Below are 4443 nucleotides of genomic sequence, written 5' to 3' on the forward strand. Positions count from 1 at the left end.
GTCACATTTGATTTGTTTGATGAATAAGTTTTATTTTTTTATATCACTTACCTCAAACTTTTGAATGGTGCTAGCATATAACCATTTCCACCATTTCCACAGAAACATGAAGCAGCACAACTGCTTCAAATGTTTTCAACATTGATAATAATCAGAAATGTTTCTTGAGCAGCAAATCAGCATATTAGAATGATTTCTGAAGGATCATGTGACACTGAAGACTGGAGTAATGATGCTGAAAATTCAGCTTTGATCACAGAAATAAATTACATCTCAACACGTACTCAAATAGAAAACAGTTCTTTTAAATTGTAAAAATATTTCATAATTTCACTGTATTTTTGATCAAATAAATGCTAAACAGACTTGTTTCAAAAACATAAAAAATATGCGTTTAGTTCTTTTATCAATTCCAATGTGAAATGACAAAACTGACATGGACCTTGACATATTCCACTAAAAAATTAACATATGAGTGCTGCCTAAACCCTCCAGAATGTCTTATTCACAGACTTACAATGTAAATGCATTACTGTAAACACAAAGCAGCAATCAAGTGCACACCTTTAAAAAGACATTACTGACGCCCTGTTTGCTATTAACGAGCTTAAAAGCAGAACAGAGCATTTGTCGGGCGTCGGGACTGACAGCGGCTGTCCAGGATAAAGAGATAAAGATGTCCACCAGGCAGAGATGAGACGGACGGGACACCACCCTCTCTCCGCTCCTCATCCTCTCGGACGGATCAACGGATCAATCTTTTCTCTGATCCAATCTACTGTTGAACACCTGTTTCACATTTGTAACCTGATCATCAGAGATCAGCTGCATTACAATCATATACAGACAAAAACTAAAGCAGTCAAAATAGAGCGCTAATAAAGAGAGAACAACTCAAACATCACAATTTTGTATTGATGCTGAAAGCAACTACATGGGTCAATCTCCCAAAACCTGTCAAGAAGACCCCAGACATATTTCACCACAGATTTTAAAAGAGAGTCATGCTGATTATGGAAAATAAGTTTTTTTTAGAACTATTAATATTTTGTGCGTTGGGACACTGTTTTCATGTCAATTAAGCACATTTAACCCCATGACCTCTTTTGAACAAATCTAATTCTCATGACTATAAAATAGAAAGAATAACTATACCAAATAAAATTTTTCATCACGGCAGTTCTGCTTTGATTTACGTTGGTTTAAAAAAAAAAAAACTGATTCATTACAGCAAAAAGAATCTAATAACTTACGAACAAATTAATATAAATATAATAAAATAATGGACTTAAAATAGGATTTATTAAGCGCTAACGTTATCTATCTATCTATCTATCTATCTATCTATGCTCATGTCTCTCATTCTCATATTTCGCTCATGATAAAAACCCCTTTCGTATCTCAGATGAGCGATAAATATGACCGTATGTCACATGTGTGTGTCCGGTCCCGGTGATCCGGTGTGCGCGTGTCCTCCCTCTCCCGTTCTTGTCGGTCTGACTGGGACTGATTCGACACGCGCTGCCCGTGCCCAATAATCTGCCTTCATTAAAAAGAGAAAAACACTATTCCCAGTTAAAATATGTTTCCGTATTATTCCGTTTTTTATTCTTTTTACGTGTATATGTTAAAAAAAACATGAATAATTGAATTGTAAAATTGCTGTGTTGATTGAATGCCGATATGTCGGTTTTCCTTTTATCAAATGAGTTGGCTTTCAGCTCCATAGAGCTCTGATTTTTGATATTGAGTTTTTAAACGTGCAAAATCGTACAGTTTTTATATAACAATAGATCACTTGACTTTGGTGTGACGTTCATTTTTAATCAGGCTCGATTTTTTTTAATGGCCCTTCGCTTTGCATTATGGGTAATGTAGTTTTAAATAACGCGTTCATATGCGGTGTCACAGCGACTCTTTGTGGTACTTTTGAAGTTTTGCATGGATTTCGGCTTCTGTAAGTGTACAACAGTTGGAGCTCTCGCTCCATTATATACATTTACACAGTACATAATGGTTTTCTAATTTAATATACTTTAAAATATTATTTATTTAGGCTATGTGATGCAAAGCTGATTTTTCATCAGCCATTACTCCAGTCTTCAGTGTCACATGATCCTCAGAAATCATTCTAATATGCTGATTTATTATGTTTTTTTTTTTGAACCTGTGATACGATTATTTGATGAATGAAGTTAAAAAGAAAAGCGTTTATTTAAAACAGAAATCTTTTCTAACAATATAAGTCTTTATTATCACTTTTTTTAAATCAATTTAACACATCCTTGCTGAATAAAAGCATTAATTTCTTTCAAAAAAGAAGAAAAAAAACTGACCCCAAACTTTTGAATGGTAGTGTTGTTACAAAAGATTTCTATTTTGAAAAAATGCTGTTCTTTTTAACTTTTTATTCATCAAAGAATCCTGAAAAAAGTATCACAGGTTCCCCCCAAAAAATTAAAATGAAGCAGCAAATATTTTCAATATTGATAATAAAGCAGCATATTAGAATGATTTCTGAAGGATCATGTGACACTGAAGACTGGAGTAATGATGCTGAAAATTCAGCTTTGATCACAGAAATAAATTACATTTTACAATATATTGACATAGAAAACAGTTTTTTTTAAATTGCAATAATATTTCACAATATTACAGTTTTTTCTGTATTTCTGGTCAAATAAATTCAGCCATGATGAGCAGAAGAGACTTCTTTAAAAAAACATTACAAATCTTTAATATATAATATTTTCTTCAATATATAATTAAATAAAATATTTAAAAGCAGCTCTAAAAGCAGCTAATGCATAGACTGTATAAAAACATGGACATAGTGTCAGTGACCTCACCCTTAGCTTTCTGAAGAGCGTTAAAGGGACAGTTCACCCAAAAATGAAAATTCTGTCATCATTTACTCACTCTCATGTCTTTCCAAACCTGTATGAGTTGCTTTCCTATGTTGAACATAAAAGAAGATATTTTGCTGGTAATCAAACAGTTGGTGGTTGCCATTGACTTCCATAGTATTTTTTCCCTACTATGGAAGTCAATGGCAACCACCAACTGTGGTTAGCAATTACTAAACGATATTTAGACAGACTTAAAGAAGTTCCAGATCTATACATATGCTCTTATTATTTCAGTTATTTTGCCTTTAATGTAAATAAACATGTGCAAACAATATACTTGCTCTTGTGAATTTATTTTGATGTTAATGACATTGTGCGAGCTGTCTCTTTAAAGCAGCACTATGTCATTTTTTTCTGTGCTCAAAATTTGCTAAATGTATATAATGAGCGAGTACATCATGAATTCATCTTCCAAACCACGTTTTTGTCTTATTCCGAATCACTACGGCACACTTATAATAAGTGCTTATATTTGGACTATTTTAGCCTGGTCGGGTCGTCACCGCGGCGGAGTAACACATACCTGCGTGAATCGCCATAGACATAAACTTAGAGAAGTAGATCCAGTTGGAATGTTCTTCCGCGGGATGTGTGCAGTTCTGTTTATTAACCGCTAGAGCGCCAAAAGTTACATAGTGCTGCTTTAATACTGCGTGGTTTATATACATGTTGCTGCTGATTGGGCTGACATTTTTGACACACCCACCAAACAAGAGAAAACGTATCTCAAACCCCGTTGCACACCGTTTCCAGGAAACATGTCGTCAAACCGGAAACAGTAGCAAAAGATTGCGCAATGGGTTTGAGCTTGAACTTGCCCCAGATCTCTTCCTGTTTTTTCTTTTTGAGTAAAGAAAACGCAGTACATTATTATTATTATTATTATATAGACCAAAACCACTTTTTGTACCAGGCTGTAAACATATTTTTTTCTGCTGTAAAGTTGGGCATTTTAAAGGGGTCATATGATGTTGCTAAAAAAAGAACATTATTTTGTGTATTTGGTGTAATGAAATGTGTTTATGTGGTTTAAGGTTAAAAAAACACATTATTTTCCACATACTGTACATTATTGTTTCTCCTCTATGCCCCGCCTTTCTGAAATGCGTTGATTTTTACAAAGCTCATCGTTCTGAAAAGCGAGGTGTGCTGTGATTGGCCAGCTATCCAGTGCGTTGTGATTGGCCGAATACCTCAAGCGTGTGACGGAAATGTTACGCCCCTCACCATACTGTGATGTCGTCTCCCAGCAGGACGAGACAAAACCAGTAAAACCCCTTACAAATTAGGCATTTGTTGCATCCAGTGGGGACATAATTGGGGATTATAATGACTTAGGGGCCGTTCACATATCGCGCCTAAAAACGCGTGGAAAACGCTAGGTTTCTGCTTTTCCCCCAAAGCGTTCGGGCGCTTGCGCTCCAGAGGCGTCTGCCGTTGCTAAGCAACCATGACCTGTGCACTTCATGAAGAGCGGAAGTTTCAGCAAAGAATAAATGGATTTGCAGCACTAAAAATCGCTTGCAGTAGCTCT

This window comes from Sinocyclocheilus grahami, unplaced genomic scaffold (assembly GCF_001515645.1).
Source record: "Sinocyclocheilus grahami isolate Dianchi unplaced genomic scaffold, SAMN03320097.WGS_v1.1 scaffold1919.1, whole genome shotgun sequence".
In the NCBI taxonomy this organism is placed as follows: domain Eukaryota; kingdom Metazoa; phylum Chordata; class Actinopteri; order Cypriniformes; family Cyprinidae; genus Sinocyclocheilus; species Sinocyclocheilus grahami.